The following is a 23370-nucleotide window of genomic DNA, read 5'->3' as shown; positions in this document are numbered from 1 at the left end:
TCCCCCCCCCCAAAAAAAAAACAAACAAAAAAACAATCCTTCTTGTCTGTTATTGGCTGAACACTGGAACACGGTTTGTGTATGTTTGCATGGTCCAGGTTGGACCACTTTGTTTTTGTTGGCGTGTGTGGACCCTATGTTTTTTTACAGTGTGTTTAGGGGACCGGCAGCTCGCGGATAGTGAGGAGATGTTTGCTGTATGTGACAAAACATGTTGTAGCCTAAAAAACGTATGACATCGCTTAAAGTACCTTTAATAGATACACACTGACAAGTAACACACACACACACACACACACACACACATGCATGCATGCGTGCGCTCCCATCTGCTCTGGCGCCTACCCAGTGCAGGAAGTGTGGGGTCACAGTGTCTGGAGGGAGCCCTTTAAATGACTATGGGAAGATACTTACCCTACAGACACAGAGGAGGAGAAGGGCGGGGTTGGTGTTTATACATTATGGGTTTGTATGCTTACTTGCTGGTGAAAGTGATTTGAGTGCTTGTCATATAGTGCAAGTACATATTTAAGAGTATGTGTGTGTGTGAGAGTCTTTGTGTGTGTGTGTGTGTGTGTGTGTGTGTGTGTGTGTGTGTGTGTGTGTGTGTGTGTGTGTGTGTGTGTGGTCCTGTGAAGACGGTATGAGCCACCATGTGGGGATCACGTGTGCCACAGCAGATAAAGAAGTCTTTGTGAGCAGATGCAGAAGATGCAGCTCAAGCTATACACCAGTGTAACCTACACAGTACTGCTCTTTCACGCGCTGTTATTTAGCTCACTTTCACTCTCAAACACACCATTGTTAAGCTCACCCAGTGTGGCTGATTGCAAATTAGAAATTATCATTTTTATATTTATTAGGTATGAAATCATTGCGGTTTGGAGCGAACACACACACAGCAGTGTGATTATACAGTCCTGAGTCAGTCTTTTTGGTATGTGACAGTTAACTTAAATGGCATTGTGCAACTGGATAGTATAGTTTAGCACTTCTGCACTGGTATGTGGGCTTGGCAGGACTTGTCTGACCACTCTCCAGCTTTGTCTCTCTCTCTCACACACACACACACACACACACACACACACACACACACACACACACACACACTTAGCACCAGAGACAGTAAGAGTGCATCCTGGGCTAATGTAATGCCTACAGCCTTAAACACACCTTCCTCATAAACTCCTTTCATTCCCTAATCATATTGCACACACACGCATACACACAAAACAACACACACAGTTTTTTAAAGGGTGAGGAAAATGCTGTTGTTATGACTCATTAACAGAGTCCCACCATGTATTACCCTCATCAAAAAGATCCCTTTCTTTTCTTCTTTTTCCAATGTGTTTATTTTGTTTAGCTTGTATGAAGGGGATGCCTCAGGAGGATACATTTCTCTGTCTGCCTGTGTGTGTGTGTGTGTGTGTGTGTGTGTGGGGTGAGTTAAGGCATGCCGTCTGCTTGCATCTCTTCATTCGAATGTTATTGGTTTTGAGCTACCAGCAGTGTGTCAGAATACACAGTCTTCTGGGTCATTAGGGTATTGTCCTGTTATTCAGAAATGGGGAAAACTGACTAATGCAGATCTGTAGAATCTGAAGGTGCGTTGTATTTTTCTTACATTTCAATCGGACTCTGACTTTGAATCCAATTATTTTGGATACAAGCCATACTCTGCAACTGATGAGGTGTCAGTCATTTTGCTGCTGATTTCTCAATCACAGCAACTAGCTTGTTGTTTGACATGAAGTTACCTGCTATCACAAACCTTTCGGTTGGGGCCTTATATATTTACCCATTTTTCATCAAGTGACCTGCATACCAATGACCGTAATGAGTCATAGGTACATGGTTTGCTATGCTTTACCTTCAGATAGAGGTCATAACACTTGTGTTATCTAGGGTTCAGAGACATGAGTTGTGTGGCTAATAAGTAACGCTAATGTTACACTACAGTAGAGCGAGCATGTTATAAGCTTGAGTGATCAGCACAACCAGTGTCTCTTCATGTTTGTTTGGCATTAAAAGGTGACCAGCTCTCACCATGTTGCTGTAACAAAGCCATGATTCCACCATTTGTCTGTTAAAGATGAGACACAATTTATACAGCCAGGAATGCATTTTTGGTGGCAGTCAAAAAAAAGCAAAGTTTTCCCCAAGGTTTTCAACCCCTTTGGAGCATAATTGTGGTCAGCAAATTTAATGGATGTCTGCTGTCATGTTTTATTCTGTAAAATCTCCACTCCACAGTTTTGATAATCATTTGTCTGTACGAGTAGAAACCTTGGCCTGATGGTGGGACTAGAGAAAGACGTATTCAAGTATCCAACTGCTGTGTTAAGGCCTTTTTACAGTCGCCGCAGCCGACCTGGCGCACACCAATGTGACGTCAAAATGACGTAGATCTCGCTGGCTCGCCAGGATTTTAAGTGCGCAACCGGAGGTCGTGCACCACTCTATTTTTTTCAGTGGCGCGCAACAAAGCGGAAACAGGAAGCATGGGCGAGTTCGAGGACAACTGGATGCCAGGACTCTCAGAGTGACTGCAAGTCTCTCTTGTAAACTTACCGGGTCAAGATGAGTTCTTTTGTGGTAAATGAAAGGCTTGATCCGACGAAGTAGGTCATCGAATCAAATCGAAAACATTGACGTCAATGCTGCTGCCAGTTCTGCCGTTGTTTACCTTTTTCTTCTTCTTCTAGTCCATAGAAATAGCAAAGTCGGTAGCCTTTCCTCATTAGCGACACCTCTGTTCAGGAGAAGACTGCAACTAGTGTTGCGACCACCATTCCGCGAGTATAAATAGTTACGCCGCTCCCATGACATCACATTGGCGCACGACAGGTCGGGTACGGCGAGTATACCGGACGCCTTATTCACATTTGGCCAGGCGTGTTTGTGTTCTGCACTCAGGTATGTTGGATGATGTTTTTAGGGATAAAAGTGACAAGTCAGCATTTCAGGGCTTGATGGCAAAGCCATGTTTAATTTAGGTGTGTGTGTGTGTGTGTGTGTGTGTATGTGTGTGTGTGTGAGTGTGAGAGAGAGAGAGAGAGAAAGAAAGAAAGGAGAGTGAGGGTAAAAACAGCACATGACGTGTTTAAAGGGTTATATTCATCAAACTCTCATTTACACGTACTTGCTCAAACATCTTTCTAACACACACACACCCACACAACCACAAACTCATGCTTTATCATACTGTTCACATGTCTTGATTTTAGCAGCAGCCACAGTCGAGCTGCTTTCATTAGCGTCTGTCTAGACACGATTTAATACCAACTCTTCATTCTTCTCTCCTCCCCTGTGTCTGTCTCTCTGTCTTCCTATTTGTCTGGTTGTGGGCTCACGGCCGGTGAGTTTTCAGACAGTCTTGGGGTGTGTGGCTCTAGTCGTTGAGTCTGTCTGTCACCCCCTCCTCTTTAAGTGGGTGTCATGTTCCTGCTTGTCCCCAAAGAGGAAGTCAGCCTGTCTGTCTTGTCTATCCATTCATTTCTCGCATGTGTGAGTGTGTGTGGGAGTCAGAGTGGGTGTGGTGGTTTGTGAGCCAGGCGTGGTTTTTTTGACCATGACCTTTTACTGAAGCAGTGTGGCAGCAGTTCACTGAACCAAACAGCCCCGACCACAGTCAACCTGACACTCCTCCTCACTGTTTGTAGCTCCGCCAACTCCAGCCACACAAACACTTGAATGTTTACTGGCAAATGAGACAGAAAACAGACCTACTGCCTCTCTCATGAATGCGCACACACAAAAATAAATCCAGTCTATTGGGCTTGAGTGGTGTGACATTTAATATACTGGTATTTTCCATGAAGCTTTTTATTTAGCAACAGTTCTTAACCAAAAATGCAAAAACAGGTGAGTCTTACTATCTCTATTTCACTTTTTGGAGGTTTGGAGAGAAATGTAGATTTGATAAAAACATGAAAACACATGAATAACATCCTGTCTGAACAGTTTTAACCAACCAGCTGAATGATCACCTGCAATTCATGGAATCTGTAAAACAGGCTACAGTGAGTGAACCAATGCCTTATTGGCATTGGGGGCATAACCACCCCTCTCTGTCATTCAAACAACTTGAACAACAGTACCCTCTTACAAATGTCCTCATCTACCCCCTGATGTCACACACAAGATCAGGATGTGGTCTGACTGCATTTCAAGGAGATCTAAAGTTGTTCACAAAACAAAGTGTCCACGCTCATGATTAGTTTCTTGATGTGTGCTGATTAGTGCTCATGGTGGTGACTAAAGCTCCATTCAAGGATTTAACCTGTTCTGAGTGACTGCCTTTAAACACACAACAGCAGACAAATGGCCATGGCACAGAGAGACACACTGACAGACAGTGAATGTTAGACTGAAAGACACTGTGGAAGAAAACCCTGTCATATACCACCACTCCTGCAGCAGCCTGCTATTTTGTGTGTGTGTGTGTGTGTGTGTGTGTGTGTGTGTGTGTGTGTGTGTGTGTGTGTGTGTGTGTGTGTGTGTGTGTGTGTGTGTGTGCGTGCGTGTGTGTGTGTGTGCGTGCGTGTGCAGGTATGAAGCTCACTGCCCTAACTTGAAGGGACCTACTGAATCACTAGTGACTAAGGGCTGGAGCAGCCCAAGCATGGCTACTCTACTCACGCCATGTAGGCTCACACACACACTAAGGGGTGTGTGGGTTTGCCATTACGTGAATGCTTTAAGTTGATTTTACTGTACACTAGGTCAGTATGTACAGCATGCAGCAAAGCAGTAGGACAGGAACACAGGTGTCAAATGGTGCCTTTGCATCTGTTGAACAGGAGTGAGTGTACTTAATTGCATATACAGAATGTGGATATGTGTTTTGTATATGTTCATCAGTTTGTGTGTGTTTGTACAGTATATATATGTGTGTGTGTGTGTGATTGATCTTAATGCCTTGATTAGAAAATGTGTATATATATATATATATATATATATATATATATATATATATATATATATATATATATATATATATATATATTAGGGCTGTCAATCGATTAAAAAATGTAATCTAATTAATGACATACTCTGTGATTAATTAATCGAAATTAATCGCATACATAATTAACGGTGCCTGAACCGATACTTTTTAAGAAAGTAAAAAAAGAAAAGAAAAAAAAGGGTACTAAACAACAGTTGGCGACATTAAAGAACGGCTTGTTTATTGCTAAGGCCATATGGTCAAAATTAAATGATTTAATAATAATGTATAACAATAACAATAACTTATTTCACTAGTAAATTGCTGTTGAACGACAAAAACAACCACCAGATGGGAAAAGGACATTTACAATAACTTCAAATGCACCACGAGGCTGTAGTTTACCAGTTTCATTGAACGCACCGTCTGTGTTGTTTTTCCGACGGCAGCTGCAGATTGTTACATCCCGGTGTTGAATCCTCTACAGTAAAACACAGTCAAACTTTACACCGTTTAGCGTTAGCTGTCAGCATTTTAACCGTTTTTAATCCAGCTACTAGCTAGCGGTAGGCTAACGTTAGCTGCTGTTGAATGTAGTGTTAACTAGCGTCACGTGCAGCGGTGTTTGTGTTGCCTGTAACGTCTGTTTCAGAGCATCAGAGAGAAGTGCAGACATATCAGTGGCACCAGATTTCGGTAGCCAGGGTTGGCAGGAAGAAGATTTTTACAAGTAAATGTTCCAATTAATGATCCAGGCAGCACATTCTCGTCTCCCTCCTTCATGTTACAGTAGAATGGTGGCTAGAACGGCTCCGGGTCAAATGTCAATATGGAATAGATTAATCTGCGTTATTTTTTTTAACGCGTTATTTTTTCTCAGATTAATTAATCGAAATTAACGTGTTATTTTGACAGCCACATTATATATATATAATGTGTATATGTATGTATGTGTGTGTGTGTGTGTGTGTGTGTGTGTGTGTGTGTGTGTGTGTATGTATATATATATATATATATATATATATATATATATATATATATATATATATATATATATATATATATATATACATCTATCATGGCTGACTGGTTAACTGTCAGTGCCATAAAGAGCATCTTAAAAAATAATCAATTAAAAAAAGTTTAAATTTGTATCAATAAATCAACCTGCAATGAGTCTGCAGAAGTTTTAACTTTTATTAAAGTTGTACTGGTCTCTAACACATTCAGGTGTGCAGAGCTTTTTGGCTCAACATTTGCCGTAACGAAATGTGCATCCAGTAACTCACTGCGTTGGCCAATCAAATACAAGCAAGCGCCCATAACCGATTACTATGTAACATTAATTCCATATTTCCACTGTTTTGACTCCTCAAAAGGTGGATGGACTGATTGTTGCCATGATAACCTTCCTGAGGCGTAAAATCATTCTGCATTGTATTGTAAATCATTGTGTTGTGTTTTGGCGTCTTATAAGTCTACTACTCAAACTGGACTTCCTGGATCATACTTCATGTTTTCACTGTACCTTTTAGCAACATACTTCCAATAGAGCCCTTTGCTTTAAAACACAGTGCTGTATGGTGTGAATGTCAGGTTAGACGACTGCACAATACTAACAATAAATTCTCTCTTCTCCCCATTGGTCTCTGTCAAAACAGCCCTGCTCCTCCTTATCTCTCTTAACCTACTTATCTTGGTTTCCTTTTTCATCGTCTGTGTGGCTCACGGCCTTTCCTCCATCCTTCACCCATCCCTCTCAGCTTCTACATCTCTGCTGCTCTCCACCTCTGAGCAAAGGGAGATGCTCCCACTGGTTAACCTTTACAGACAAAAGATAAACACAACTTTCTATATCTTTCTATCTTTGTCTCACTCTGTCTCGCTTTTCATTATCTCTCTCATGTTCGCGCTCACATGGTCTTGTTCTTTATCTGTCGCTGTGTGTTTTAATACAATTACCATTTAAAACTGTATTTCATCACATTTTTCTCTAAACTTGTATTTCCCTAATGCCTTGCCTTGTCATGCCTTCCTTCCTCCCTCTCTCACGGTCTCTCTCTCTTTATCTTTCTCACAACCCTCCCCCCTCTTTCTCTTCCCACAGTCCTGATATCGATCAAGGTCAAATGATTATGTCAAAGCTTGTGACATTTATTCGATGTGTCATGAAAGAATGTTTTCTACCCTTGCAACAATTCAGCCTCCAACACACACTTGCTCTCTCTGGCATTCCTTCTTTTAAGATGGCCCTGCTCCCCCACATTCTACTTCACCCACCTACACACACACACACACACACACACACACACACACACACACACACACACACACACACACACACACACACACACACACACACACACACACACACAGCCAGTCCACCTTTATAGTGTGGCCAGCTGTGGCCCTTTAGGGGGTGTGACCTTTGACCTTGAGTTCAAAGGTTTGGGGCCTTAACCATCGGGCTGCAAGATCAGTGAAGGCTGAGCCAGCTATATCTGCCTCGTATTGACACAACTGTCCCCCCCCCCCCTCCACACACACACATGCTGCCTAAGGCTATGTATAATGTGTTGGTTCTGTGTGTACAAGCTCAATAGAGAAACATATGGAAGCCGCCATGTGTGGGTGTGTTTTATGTTGCAGCCCTGTAGGTAGAATATCAGAGTGAGAGAAAGAAAGACGGGAGAGCAAGAAAATAGAAGAATGAGAAAGGAAAGAGGAGAGGAATGAAAGATAGAGAGGTTTTCCGCTTGTAGTGGAATGGTTTGTGGAAACAGACACCAAATTCATCCATGTGTCTTAAGTACAGTAGCTCACTCACTTTGCTGTTCCATGCTAACACTTTAGCACGAACATTGACCAACAGTACAGTCAAAACAGTTTGCATATTGCTAACAAAGCAAGGTCAAATGCCACATAGATGTTACAGAAGGAGAGAGAAGGGAAGAGAGGACAGGCTGGTGGGTTACATGTAAAGTGTGAGGAGGAGGACCAGAGAGCTGGTGACATTTAGGTTGCGACAGCTGTCAACCACAACCATTTGTTAAAAGGTCACATTCTTAGTTTATAAGAGATATAGAAAGTGTGTGTGTGTGTGTGTGTGTGTGGGCTGCACGATATGAGGGAAATGTACGATATGCGATAACATTGTTGAATATTGTGAAAACGATATAACTTGCAGTCTGGTGTCTCTCTCTGACCACATACTTAAGGCTGGTTGACTACCTGTGGCCTGTACATGAAAAATCATACAGATGTTTGTAGAGGCTTCCCAGCCGACCATGTTGAACTGACAGTGCAGCGCGCGCCGAGTTACAAAAATTCAGAGGTGCACGGCCACGCACTGCTGTGGTGACGTCATTTTAGGGCTGACGCACCTCGCGCTGTGAACACATGGCAGGTGCTGTGTGTTCTCAGGGTGCAAACGGAGGTGTGTGTGTGTGTGTGTGTGTGTGTGTGTGTGTGTGTGTGTTGGGGGTGGTGAGGTACACCAGAGTGCCACCTGTTCTCAGTCATGTGGCCCAGCACTGACACTGTGAATGAATCACTGAACAGGCGGCTCATGAGAAACACACACACACACACACAGATGGCCACAGCGCTGGTCCAGGCCCTGCTGTGCATTTTGGCTGACACACACACACACACACAACATTGTGGTTTCATAAACCACACCAAATTACATATTGACAACAGAATGACCACATAACAGTCAGCAAACATCACACATATATGATGAAACAAGAGAATAGAATACAAAATGAGCTCTGGTTGTCATGTGCCGGCAGAACAAGGTGTTGATCTTTAAGCCCTTGACAAAAATGCTTATGGATTGCTGACCACTGCTTCAACTTGCACTGGAATGTCACAGACATGTTTGACCTAGTTTTGACAAAAGGTATAAATAGAAACGCTCCATCATCCCCAATACATCACTGCAGACCAATTTTAAACCACAGACTTGCGGAAAAAAGTCATTGACTAAAAAGGCTCAATATGATTACCAAAAAATGTTGACGGATATAATATAAAAGGGTACACTTTACGTTGACTTCTGTCCATAGTGACTGCTTTTTTTGTGTGTGAATGTTGATCAAGTAACCAACCAGTATCCAATGAAGTTGTGTCCAGCTCCTGGCTGCTGCTGACAATGTTCGACCTCAAGACTGACCTTTGTTCCTCCATGTTGTGATTTCAGGAGGTGGGAGGTGTAATGGTGGCCTGCTGAAAGAGACAGACTACATTACCTATGATCACCAGGTAAGGCTCTATTTTAGCTTACAGTTTACACCATTTCCTCTCCCTTTGTTTTCTCTGTTTATATGTTAATGTCATTTCTTTCATCCACAAACAAACAACACTGCCTACACATATACATACTGCAGTGTTAATGTTTTTCTAACGATTAAGTTAGTTTGGAGTACTTTTTCATGTGGTGTGTCCACCTTCTGCAATTTATATTTATATTTATATTTGTATAGCACTTATCACAGACAGAGTCACAAAGTGCTTCACAGGCAAAATAAATATATACATTAAAAAAGATCAATAGTCGTAAAAAGCACAATAAATCACAATAAATCGTAGTAAAACACAAAACGTAAATACAAAATAATACCGTCAGCAATGTGGCTAAATGAATGCCTAAAAAGATGCGTCTTTAGCTGCTTTTTAAAGATTTCAACAGATGCAGTCACTCTTAAAACATGTGGCAAAGCCTTCCACAGTCTAGGAGCAGTTGTTTCAAAAGCTCTGTTGCCTTTTGTTTTCAGCTTAGTACGAGGAACAGCCAGTAAACCCTGATCTGAGGACCTCATTGATCTGCTTACAACATAACGGTGCAGCAGATCACTTATGTAAGCTGGTGCCTGACCATTGATGGCTCTGTAGGTAATTACAAGAATCTTGAACTGGATCCTGAATATATATTAATATTTAATAACAGGTAATACCTAAGTACATTAAGCACATACGTGTATGTACACATGCTCACACACAAGCTCTATTGTATAGTATGGAGGTTATAGATAGAGCAACAGTGCAAGATGTGTCAAAAGAGAGTGAGTAAGACAGGAGTAGGAGTAAAACACGGAGAATATTACGCACACATGCATTCAATAGTTAAGAAAGAAGTGGTTGTGAAATAATAAAACAATCTCTCTTACACACACACACACACAAAATCAGCTATTCCTCTGAATTGTGTTTTCAAGCCACTCAAATGTGAATATTTAAAATGTTCTTAGTCTTTTATGATGGTAAACTACTTTCCTCTGGGCTTTGGTCTGTTGGCCAGACAAAACAAGCATTTTGAATAAGTCAGCTTGGGATTTAAAATATTATGGTTATAATTCACTTTTTTCTGACATTTCATAGACCAGAAAATAAATTGAGAAAAGCCAGTGCTATAGAAGCAGCACATTTCAACCAATGTTTGCATTTACTAGGATACTCCCTGAAAGGTTTTCACACTACCCTCCCCAACAACTAGTTACAGTGATAGATACATTAGATTGATACAGTAGTGCTACTACTACTGCTACTATCTACTATGTAGTTCAAAGTAGTAAAGTTATTTTACATTATATTTCATGTAAATTGTACCAATCTTCCACATAAAACGTCCAGACTTAGTCCATATCATTTGATTTGATTTGATTTATTATTTATCTCGAACAATCAACAATGTTGCAAAACAAAACAAAACAAATTAAAACCACAAAATTAAAACATAAACAATCAGAATTTACCAAAGACCAAAAAATAAATAAAGGATAAGTTCGAGAAGGAGCAGGCGGAAGCATACATCTTATTAGGTTCTGCCCCTACTTCACAATATCATATTATTACAAAACAAATAGATATGCAAATACAGCATGCAATCTTTCAGGTCTTACAATAACTTACAACAATATACAACAATACCTTTACATTACAATTCCATTGCTATGTTTCGGTCTATCCCTTTCTGTATTGTAATCTATTTTTGAACTGAATGATATTATGGCTCTGTTTGATGTCCATTCCATAAGGTCGCCCCACAAACTGAAACACACATGCTTTTTTTTTTTTTTTTTAAGATATTTTTTTGGGGCTTTTCCCTTTATTTGATAGCGACAATGAATAGACAGGAAAGGTGGGAGAGAGATGGGGGATGACACGCAGCAAAGGGCCGCAGGTTGGACTCGAACCCATGCCGCTGCAGGACTCAGCCAACATGGGGCGCACGCTCTTACTGGGTGAGCTAGAGGTCGCCCCGAAACACACATGCTTTTAACAGCAGTTCGCACAAGAGGTTGTTTAAACATACATTGTCCTCTTAGATGATATCCCCCGTCTCTATCATTAAACATTGCGTGTATGTTACATTGTAAATTATTTTCTTTAACTTTAAACATAAATTGTGCAATTTTGAATTTTTTGGGCTTTTCCACCTTTAAGTTTTGACAGGACAGCTAGGTGAGAGAGAGGGGGAAGACATGCAGGAAATCGTCAGAGGTTGGATTCGAACCCTGGACCTCTGCGTTGAGGCATAAACCTCTCAGTATATGTGCGCCTGCTCTACCACTGAGCCAATCCGGCCACTTGCAGTTTTGAATTTAACAATATCCATAAATTTCAGCAAATCAGAATTCAAAAACAGATAATTACTGTGCTCATAATACCCTTTGTGATATATTATCCCAATTGCTCTTTTTTGCAATGTGCAAATATTTTGTAAGGTGCTTTTGTAGGTATTTCCCCAAACTTCCACACAATTTAACATGTATGGTAAAATAAGCGTGCAGCACAGAATATGTAGTGTATTTTGGTTGAATATGTATCTAGTTTTGTCCAATATACCAATACTCCTGGCCATCTTCATGCACAGATATTTAAATGGGAACTATGCAGTTTTTTTTTAGCTTAATTTACCTTAACTGAACAGCTTCGGAGTCATTGGAATGTTTATATAACTTTTTTTCAAGTTGAATGGTGGTCGTCTCGCTTCCCCCCTAGTGCCTGTGAGCAGAAAAACCACCCTTGCAACTTTCGGCCGGTGAGCCACCAGCCTCAGCGTCATGAAGTATCGCGTGATATCAGGTCTCGCGTTGTAACGAATTGCTTCACGGCACTGCACACACACGCCCATTCAAGAACCGGCTAACAAGGTAGCGATGGAGTTTTTCACACAATCGTCATGGCTGAGTCAGCAAAAGAGAAGCAGAAAGCTAGGAAAGCATTGTTGGAGGAACAGAGAAAGAGGAAACGGCAGACTGACCGAGCGAGGAATCAGACACAAGTAAACATAGGAGCTGTCAAATATCTATTCTGAAGCTGTAGGGGGAGCTCTATAGAGAAACCTGCGAGCAAAAAGCCAGAAAACAGCGAAGAAATGGCCAAAACTGCATAGCGCCCCTTTAATGTGGGGCTTCCAGCACAGTTTGTGGTCAAGTACAACACCCAGAAATTTACTTTCAGACTCTTTCAATTATTTTGTTATTAATTACAATTTTAACATCTGTATAGTACAATTTCCAAATATCATGAATTATGAGTCACCAGATTTATACCATGGGATGACTTTAGCTACTTTCATCTTGTCAGGAAATACTGCTGTTTTAAATGATAAATGACATATACATGTTAGTAGGTCTAAAATCCCGTCTATTACTTTTTTTACTAGAGACATATCAATATCATCACAATCTTTTGAAGTTTTATTCATACTTTTACTTACAGTCTCTATAATTTCTTTGTTTTCTACAGTTCCCAAAAAAAATTAGTATGGGTTTAGTATGGTCCATGACAGAGCATTTCATCCCAGTGTTCTTTATATCTTTGGCCAGTTTAGGGCCCACATTGACAAAGAAATTGTTGAATCTGTCAACCACCTCATTCATATTTGTCAACGTCATGTCGTTATCCTTGAAGTTTTCCGGATAATTCAATTTATTAAGTCTTTTTCTAATAATGGTATTTATTGTATTCCATATTCCTTTCACATTATATTTGTTATCCCCTAGTACTTTATTATTATAATAAACCTTCTTACATACCCTCATTATGTTAGATCATTTGTTTTTATATTTCTTATATTTTAACTCAGATTCTTTCGTTCTGTATTTTATAAAATTCCTATAAAGAGTTTTTTTTTTAATTTTTTTTTTAGGCATTGTCACCATTTAGCTTCAGTGCTGCTACAAGCTCATTTTCACGCTACTTGATGTTTTCTGCTTGTTTAAACTCAACATAGTGTATGTTAAAGTATTAGCATGTAGCACCAACACCTACCAACCAGGGACCCATGAATGATTTTGGTACCCATGCTTTCAACTTTTAAGAGGAAAATTGACCAGTTAGATAATCTCCTGAAAACAGGATGTACTCCTTTAAGAGCCAACTGAGCTTTTTAAGCTCCTCTAAGTAGAGTTTACTTTTTACTATGTATAACTTTGGAATAGTGAGTATATTAAACAGGACTGCAGTCCTAGCCTATCATAGAGCTACAGTCGGGATTAGCCGGTTGTTTGAGGAACTAGAAGGAAAGCCGGGCTCCCCATCGACCCCTCTCCCCTTGAATAAGGGCCCTAATTATCAGACTGTAGTGCTCCATTCAGCCGGCTACATTGCTGCTATATGTGGGTGTGCTAAGCCAGTCTGTTTGTCTGACAGCCTGTGTGGCTTTCTGTCTCTTGTGGTGTGTCTCTGCGTGAGTATGTGCGTGGAGGTGATTATTATCGTGTCTGTCGGTGTCTCAGTGTACCCAAAAGGCTGACTCACGGTATGCCACATGTACACACACACACACACACACACACACACACACACACACACACACAGTCCCACAGTCCCACACACAATCCTACATATCGGAGGCTGAGAAGTACCATCTGTACCAGGGACACGGTCTCCTACGGCTGCAGAGCACACACACACACACACTGTGTGTGTGTGTGTGTGAGTGTGTGAGTGTGTGAGTGAGTGTACACGTCTGCCTCTCTTCCACACACATACAGGATTGCTAGCCATGCATAGGAGCTGTAAGAACTTACACAAAATGGTACACTAGAGTCTCACCCATGCCCACATCAATCAGCAATCCTCTTCCTGTTCAGTTTTGAGGGGCTAATGGTATCCCACCACACTCTTTACAGTGCACATACATTGACAAACTTAAACCTGAGCAAAGTCACACACTTGAGACAATCCAGACACCTAAAGGAAGATATGGTGTAATAATCTCATGCACTGGGAGCAATATGAGAATACAACTTCAGATGAAAACAAAACTAAAATAGAAAACATAACTCCATACACACCAGCAAAAAAAGGCACATGTGCAGCATATAATTTGCATAAATAGTAGGGATGCACAGAATCCAGATTTTTGGGGTTCGGCCAAATACCGAATCCACTGGTTAAGATTCTACCGAACCTGAAACCAAACCGAATCCTACTCCCATCCGCAGTCCATTAACACAGTAAACACATTAATGAAGTAAACAACGTCCACAGCCTCTAAAATAGTTAACCAGTGTATGATGAAGGCATGTTGGGTGGGTGAAATTAGAAAGTCAACGTTAGCTAAGGAGCAGCAGTCGCTCTGCTCCCACTGTAGGGAGACTCCGAGAGAACTTCATGCGCGGCTCGTATTCTTTTGGATGTTTCATGTTCAGGTGTTTTGGCAGCGGCGATGTAGTGTGTTGTTTGGGGTCCTTGCCGCCGTGGGACAGGTCAGCATTGCAGGTTGGGCGTGTGACTCGGCTTGGGTCGCTTTCTTTTGGCTGGGGGTGTTGCCGGGCGGCGCTTTTTCTGCTTGCGAGTTCCATTTTCACTTTCTCACAGCCTACTGCATTGAACAGTCCACCTACATTACGTCGACCAGCGTAGCGCGCGCAGTGCAAGCGTAGTGTTCAGTTCGGTGAAAAAAAATTCTAAGGTTCGGCCAAAACCGAACCACGTCAAAAAGCCCAATATTCGGCCGAACCCGAACTCTGGATTCGTGCATCCCTAATAAATAGTACTGTCGGTCTGTTTTTGTCCGGAAGAAACCAGTGCAGAAATAGAATGGACAACATACACAACAGTGAGAAGCAGATAATATATATAGCCCACATACACAATGCACAAGTTTGCAACTCTATGAGAGGTAATTAGGGAGTCCAGCAATTCAAATGCAATAAATTCCAGATGATGTGATTAAAAACATTATATTACATTATTATAAAAAAGTATTTCCAGCTGACTTGATGTATTATAAAATGCATACTGATTATAACTTTAAGGATGCAGGTTTTCCGAGTATGTAATTACATCATCTGAAATTGAATTACCTTAACAGTTTTTTTCACAACTTCCATCAATTTACAGAGAAATTTGTATCGACATGCTAAGACTTTTTCAGCTGCTACAAGCTTTTGTTCCACAGTCTCTTAGAAGGTGGCCTCTTGATTTGTGCACTAGACCCTTACTTTAACTCACTTTTGCAGGCACACTAGCAGCTCTTAAAGCTTCCTATTTTGGCCAACACACCTAAAAAAATTCCTTTAACTGAACTGAATCTGTCCAAAGAGACTGCTGATTTCTCCACACAGCCTTAAACCAACAAAACAGCCATGTTCAAGCACACTGCCTCCCAGTGTCATAAAGACCCCCACTGTGCTGCATCCCTGTTCTTTCTCAACACAAAACACATTATTGAACATTCATTGTCACTTGACAATAGACTCCAGATCCACCCTGGTGGTACATACCACACATGCCATGCACTTACTTCACCAGGAGTTTGAATCTAGCACACACACATCTTTTGTCACTCTTTACAAATGCCTTCAATTATCTCAAAATAAACTGTAACCTGTTGTGATATGAGAGAGAACAGACAGTGAGAGTATGATAGCATCACTGATCTTTACCAAGGCAGAAGTGTGATTATGTTCTGATTTTATGGTTTATGTTGTTTTATTTAGAATTGTTATGACCATAAAAAAACTTCATCTGTCCTTATGTCATCGTCTCAGCATCATTCATGACACATTCCCATCCTCCCCGCGTCGGCTAATTTTGCCTCCTGTTGTCCTGCTGAGGCAGTGCTTTCTAAATATAACCTCTACGTGTGTGTGAGTGTGTGTGTGTGTGTGTGTGTGTGTGTGTGTGCGTGCGTGCATGCGTGCGCACTCTTTGGTGTTACCGAGTACAGGATGGTTACTTTGGCAAGAAACAGCTTGAACAAATGTTGCTGGTCTTAGAGAGACCCATTTGAGTTTTTTAAAGCCTTGTTTACCTCACAACAAATCTTAGCTGGCTGCCTCTGAGCTTATTCCATATAGTTATTGTACTTCCATGTTATGAAATGTTAGATGGTTAATGTCACCCACTAGACAGGAACGAAAAATATATTAGCCGCATAACTTAGGCTTTATTTATAACCCTAGCCATGTGTACTGTATTGTAATAATATACAATACATAGTTGGATATTGTTTAAAGATCTCTCTCTCCATTGGCTAATACTGCATAAACACTATTCTGACACTAGTCTGTATATATATTATGCATAATCTATACACAAACCTCACAGTGGCTTATATATCATCATAAAATCTTATATTTATATATAGTATAGTTAGATTTTTTTTCAACAACTTTACATATAAGACTGCATACAGAATAATACCTCTCTTTTAATAATGCACCTTTATAAATGGTTAATAAGCTGTAACTACTTGCTTTATTAGTGGCTAATAAATCATTTTGTAATGCTTTGTAGATCAGTTATAAGCTATTTATGAAAGCAATTTTGGGGTGGCCATGTAGGTTGTGAAAAATGTTCAGTAGGCTATTTTCATTTATTTCATTTATTTATAAGAATGTTATTCTTAAAAATGGCTTAACTGATCCGTAAATCATTAGTTAACTGTGTATTCATATTAATAAAGCCATTAGTTACACAGCTCATACACCCTAAAGGTGCCTGTTATTATAAAATATATCAGGGACAACATGTACTACAATTTACTAATGTTTCCCAATACCCCAGTCTATTCATAATCCATATGTATCTTACAGTATCTTTGCTTTTTTAACCCATGCAGTGGTAAAATCTACATTGAAGGTTATAACCCCTACATAGGTTTATTTTAGAATATTTAGCCTGTAGAGCTGATACCTGGACCTATTTATAGTGCACTAAATCTAATCATAACACAGTGATAGGCTACTGTATCTGTCTTCCTGTAGTGATATGGCGTCAGGGGGTAACACTCTTCCTCATCCAAAAATAGACGGTTCACCTAGAGCACTGTTCACCTAGTCCAACACTCGGTCACGAGTCCGCCTAAAAAATGTGGAGTGAAATAAATAGGAAAAAATACAAAACAAACGTCAGAAGGAAGTAGGAGGAGCAGCTCAGGGAATTCCGGGGTCGTGAGCTGACGTCACGATTTGCGTGTGTTAGAGTGTGTGTGGCTCTGTCCCTTTAAAACAGAGCTCAACGCGTATAGCCCTGCCTGGCTACTTCTGTGTGTGAAGCAGAGGAAAAAAGGAGTTCGACGAGGAGAGACACAGAGACCCGGCACAGCGGGGCTGTCGCTACATGGCAAAGACAGCCATCAAACGGAATAATAACCAGAATGTAGAGAAGAACAAGCCTATTAAGGACATCAGAGAGGACCATCGGTCGTCAGGCGGCTCAAATTTCATGGTTGTTTCGAGAGGAAGCGACTGAGACTAACAGGGATTACGGGGCTGGAGCTGCTCTCCTCAACCGGCTCCTCGGAAATTTCTCTGCAGACCCGGAGCTCCAAATTTACGGATACAAAGACTACAAAGCCTACTAAAGAAACTAGGCCATTTATATTTGAAAGGGCTATTTTATTTCTGGAGCGTCCATTCGAAGGACTTCAATGAACGGTGAGTGCTGTGTGAACTGGGAGCATTTAAAGTCCAGTCGACTTTGTTTTGGTTGTAAGCAGGCAAGTTAGTGGTCATGGAGAAGTCCGTTTTACCACGATATTTCTCAATGTGTCGAGTTATTAAGTCATTCGATATAGATATGTTGTTTCATTATGGTTTCTTCTTGTTGATTAAAATGGGATATGTTGTTATTCATGACAGCAATTAGCCTATTGAATTATTGTAATTGATTAAAGCGGAACCCCTTAGATCGTCTATAATCGATGAGGTGGGGGAATTTCGCTGTGCTTTTTCTTAACCACAAGTAGGCATAACTCTTAAAATCCCACGCGTGCGTGTCTCGATTCGGAGAATTGTTTAACTCATATTCGCGATTGATCATCTTTACTGGACATGTTTAATCATTCAGTGCACGTGGATCGGAGTAATTTTTGTAAATTGGCTTTGATGTGAATGTGGGGTTCCTGGGATTTTTGTATCAACTACCACAGAATAACCCCCTGTTTATTTAAGGTGTTGTCCCAGGGAAAGCTATCACAGTACTTCTGTTTGTGTTTCATCGTAGAATTCATCCCATATACATCGCTGGTAATGACACAAAGTACAAAGTGGTCGTCCTAATATATTCATGAAATGGTGAAAATGATCTAATCATCATATTGCTGTGGGACACCCCGGGTCCTAGTTTGGTCATTGTTGACCTGAAAACTCCTGATCATCCCATGGCTAGAAAAGGGAAGGAGAGCTGGAGATAAAATTGCCTGTGTAAGGAGATCTCACGCCATTGTGTGTGCGTGGTAGTAGTAGTGGGTGGCACTTCTAGAATTGGAGTAGGGGGTGGGCAGGATCACTGAGGTCGGCAGCCGTATAAAGTGAATGGATAGCTGCCCCCTCACCACCCCCCAGTCAATCCTTACGCACACAAAGAGCCGGATTGAAAGGAAGTGATTTGCATCACCTCTCGTTTTGGGGGGAGGGGCGGTGTTTGCGCTGTCCTTTAGGTCTGGGTTTCAGTCAGAGCCCTTAAAGTCTGACCACATAGTATTGTTTGGTCAACGTGATCGTTGAAGTATTATCACCTTAGAGGGAACACTAGTCCAAACTAAAGTGACTTTTCGTCTTTCAAACACATTTCTGGCGCTCTTATCTTGATCTATGCCGTCCTATGAGGATAAATAAAGCCCACAGGAGTCAGGTATGTCCCCACACCGTAATAACACACCCAGCTGACGCGCATGTCTCTGTTTAAAAAAAAAAAAAAATATTGCATTGAAATTACACATGGCGATGAGGGAAAAAAAAAAAAATCAAAACAATGGATGTTAAACGAGGAGAAAGTAGAGTAGTTTGGGGGCGGGTCATGTCTTGTTGGTATTGGTGGTGGTTATTACCTCAACGCCCACAGATGTTAAACGTTATCCACCCTTTTTCTCTGGTCATCGGACAAGTAGTTGATGGTAATTTGGCTGGGGGGCTTATTTGTCACTTTATTACCCACAATAATGGAGCCCAGATCAGGAAGAGCGGAGTGTGCTGGCATGGGGTCGTGAATAAAAACAAAAAAGCCTTTGAAGGTTCACTTCCTATCAATCAGATCGATCGGCATGGAAAGCAGTGGCGTTTTGTCTCTACGTTTGATGTCGGAGGTTGTAAAATGTTAAAACTTCAAATCGCTTCACACACACACACACACACACACACACACACACACACACACACTCTTGCCCGGCTGTGTGCTGCCTCAGCTCTCCCCCGCCCCCGTTTGTCTCGTGATCTCAATAGGAGTGTGTGTGTGTCATTGAATGAACAATCGCCGCCCATTTTACTATGAGTAAGGATGAACGTGGAGGAATATTAAAGTGATACACACGCGCCATGAGGAGAGAGAGATGATGGAAATAAAACTGTTAACTCAACAATAGTGAGTCACACAACTTGAGTAAGCAGATGAGGAGTGTGTGTCAGAGAGTGTGTGTGTGAGTGTGTATATCCCTATACAGTATGTAGCTTTGATGGGGTGTCCTAAGCAAATTAAGAATTACTTTGATTTTTCCTTTGTGTGCGAGTCTGGCATGGGGAATGGCTCAGTAGGCTGGGCTAAAGTGCTTACTCATCTAACACTGCTTTGACTGTTGACAGTGATGAAACAAGAGCTGTGTGTGTCTTGGCTGTGTGACAGTCCATCAGATTTTGGGGGGTTCTCCTGCCTCTCGACTGCCTTTGTTGCCTGTTACACAAGACAAATACAACCGTGTGTGTGTTTCAAAGGGAAGTGGTCATGTCATGATGAAATGTCTGTCTGTGTGACACCATGCTGTTGCAGCCTTTCCAGTAAAGGGTGTTGTTTCTCCTCCAAAAAAGAGAGGGAATGAAGGAGGTGCAGGACAACATCTGCCCTGCTGACGATTTCTCAAACACTCCCCACACGCCCCAACAGGTCAGGCGTTAAAACACAAGTTCTACGTGTTAGCTGGCACATTGTTTGGAAAACAGTTGAAAAATTTCCCGTCCCTTCATGTCAGCAGAAACACTGAATATTTAAAGGGGCACTGTTTGAATTCCTCTTCTTACATGATAGGCATTAAGTACAGTAGTATTTATAGTACAATATTAACTAAATGTATTACATTATAACTGGGCACAGTGCTGGTTGGCTGCCCTCAGTACTGCAGTAAAATACCGGTCAGTTTATTTATTCTCCTGCAGTGTGTGCAAACACTTTTTCAGACAGCAAGATGAAGGTTTTCTGTCAGGGTCAATGGGGTCAAAAACTCAGTCAAGCAAGTGTGGAATTCCACCATGCACCGTTAGAGCGCCTGCTGTGGATCCTGGCAGACGCGTGGGCCAGTCGCAAGCTAAGCCAATTCAGAAGTGCCACAGACTGCATTACATCGAGTGGCCTCTTGAGGCTAGCTCCAAAAGTGAGTCAATCCCCATAGACCCCCATGTTAAAATGCCCAACTTTACAACAGAATTAGAGAGGGGTAGGGGGCTCCATCGATGCTTTGCTCTTTGCCCATTTTTGGATTAGCCATTATTAGATTAGACGTCAGGCACTGCCAAGATGGCGACCACTGGGAGCTGCCCATTTTGAGCTTCATTTTGGCTCTTTAGAAACTTATGGGTGACGTCACAGAGACTACATCCATATTTTAAACACTCTATGGCCAGACCCCAAAACACAGGTAGCGGCCCATTTCTGTAGGGTTCTTAATAGGCAAAGGGTTATTTCATGTCCTTATTATATATTTCTCATTAGTTTCTATGGTCCAGCTATACTGCCAGCCAACCATGAGGCTTATACATCATAACTATAAATATGGGTCATACATACAGCTGTGGTCTTGCTGTGTTTTGGACCTGAGGACAGCAAGGGAAAAACATCAGTGTAATTCAGTCCAGAAGTTGAGGAGTGAACTTACTGAGAGCAGGCAGCGAAATGCAGCCACAAGCCAAGCAAATAGGCTAATGTGGAACATGGCAGCATTTTCAACAGGGAATCAACAATGCTATTAGAATAAGAAAAGAATATTGTCTGGAGATTGCATCCATCCTGAGTGAATAGAGCTATGTTAAAGGGTAACAGGGTGTTTATGTCCTGTTTGCCTGTTCAGCCGAGTGAGAGAAAAAGGGAAAGTTTTCCCTCTGAGTTCAGTTCCTCTGTGTTATCTCTGGCGCTGAGCCACTGATGATGATGCCACGGTGGAAGGGGGGGGGGGGTGTTCAAACCTACACACTGTGTTTGTGTGTGTGACTCACACACCTTGGAAAGAATTTTCTTCTTTTTTTTTTTTTTTTTTTTTACCTCCCCTCACCTCCTGTGACTACTTTTACCCACCTCGACCACGTCAGCAAAATAAATGATAACTCAGACAGCAAGTAGGCCTGTGTGCATCATGGGAGATTTATTTTTTAAAAAAAAATGCCTGAAAGATTGGTATTCAAGGAATCTGTAAACAAGCCTCGGATTCTCAGGACTAAATGAACAAACAGCGCAGTCATAACAAAAACGGCCAGCCTGCGTCACAGTTGTTCTGATAAAGTCAAAATGATCTGTGCGTAATTACACCCACTGTACGAACAACGCTGCACCGGCCATCTGTACGCATGCTGTCATTAACTCTGATGCCTATATATGTCTCACACATGTTGTTTTGTGTGTGTGTGTGTGTGTGTGTGTGTGTGTGTGTGAGTGTGAGAGACTGCTGATGAGACATATTGTTGTGTACTATGGAGGAAGAGGATGGTGCGTGAGGTCAGCCTGCCCTGTGTCTCAGTAAACATGTTGATCAGTAAAGATCTCACAAAAACCATGTTATGAATTCCTCTCTGTGTCCATCTCTGCCTCTCTAGGTTATCAGTAGTTTAATAACTGTTAGTGAAGATGCGACTAGTTCCCTTGGCAACTGTTACCTAGGAAGCAGAGTATCTTGTCTTAAGTGTATTTCTGAGCTAGTCTGCGTGTGTGTAAGTCCTGGATGTGGAATAGAATGACCTGGAGAGACAAAGCAGTATGAGGGAGGGGGATTTTGGTTATTTTTTATGAACCGAGGCAGTGTGATGTTCTGTTTTTGTTCTGAGCTTTTCTTAGATTTGTTATTGAAAATAATCACACATAGAAGCAGAAAGAAAAGTTTGGGGGCTTTTGAGGTTGCTCAAGTGTGGAAATCGAGAGTGACGATGATCAAGTCATTGTCAGTTGTCGCCCACGTCCTCTTAGATTTCCGGTTTGTTGGGATTTACACGCCGCTTTCCTTTCCTTAGAGTCGCAGGCCTGGTATTAAGTCACTCTTTTCTTCTGTTACACACACACACACACACACACACACACACTGCCAACATATATTTCGTCATTCACTTTTACCAGAAGCTAAAAAGACAGAGTCAGAGGCGAGTAAATGGCTTTCCAAGTCAGTTCACTTGTTTCTGTTGACGAAGCTTGTGCGAGTCATGAGTTGGACACACGTGCGGTTCATACAAGATGACTGTGTGTCTGAGGTGTATTTTAGGACTGAAACCTACCAGGTTTTTTAATCGTCTCTCTTTGTTTCACATCATCAGAGACTCATTAGTCACTTAAGGTCACTTATTTATTTTATTACAGTCCAAAAGCTTTTTCAGACACTACAACACCCTAACAGTTCATATCTTTACAACAGGAAGCCTCAGCATTCAAACCCCTCCCCAAGGCCTCTCTTTCTCTCGCACACACACATACACACCCCTCAGGGAGGCCTTCTTCCTGTGGTTGTGACGACAGCTTCCTCTCCTCTCCGAGCTCTGTTCCCCTTCTCTTTAACGTCACGTGTGTGTGTGTGTGAAAAAGGAGATGCACCACACTAACCCAATTGTGTGTTGTCAGTCACAGGCCCAGATGTCAGGGTGGTGAGTGCAGGAGACAAAAGGGGCCTCATGTTTTTCTACCAGCCCCCTTCCTCTTTCTCCTCGTCCTGTTTCTTTTTCCCACAAACAGATAAAAATGTAGGCTAACTGTTTCTCGTCAGTGTGTAACTGAGG

At 41.6% G+C, this 23370-nt stretch overlaps 1 protein-coding gene across 5 annotated transcripts in view; it reads left to right on the top strand.

The window, feature by feature from the left end:
* Window positions 1-23370, top strand: part of kdm6ba (lysine (K)-specific demethylase 6B, a) — a 114469-nt gene that overhangs the window by 70096 nt on the left and 21003 nt on the right. For 3 of the 5 annotated variants that reach the window (XM_036004741.1, XM_036004743.1, XM_036004740.1), the window contains one exon: window positions 9156-9217. The gene's annotated coding sequence lies outside the window, so the exon portion shown is untranslated. Of the gene's footprint in view, window positions 1-9155; window positions 9218-17460; window positions 17851-20203; window positions 20291-23370 lie in introns of those variants that run through there. The other 2 variants (XM_036004742.1, XM_036004744.1) reach the window with 2 other exon arrangements.

Source organism: Sander lucioperca, chromosome 9, assembly GCF_008315115.2.
Source record: "Sander lucioperca isolate FBNREF2018 chromosome 9, SLUC_FBN_1.2, whole genome shotgun sequence".
NCBI lineage: Eukaryota > Metazoa > Chordata > Actinopteri > Perciformes > Percidae > Sander > Sander lucioperca.
Note: the sequence above shows the minus strand (reverse complement) of the source record. Positions and strands in the feature narration are given on the sequence as shown.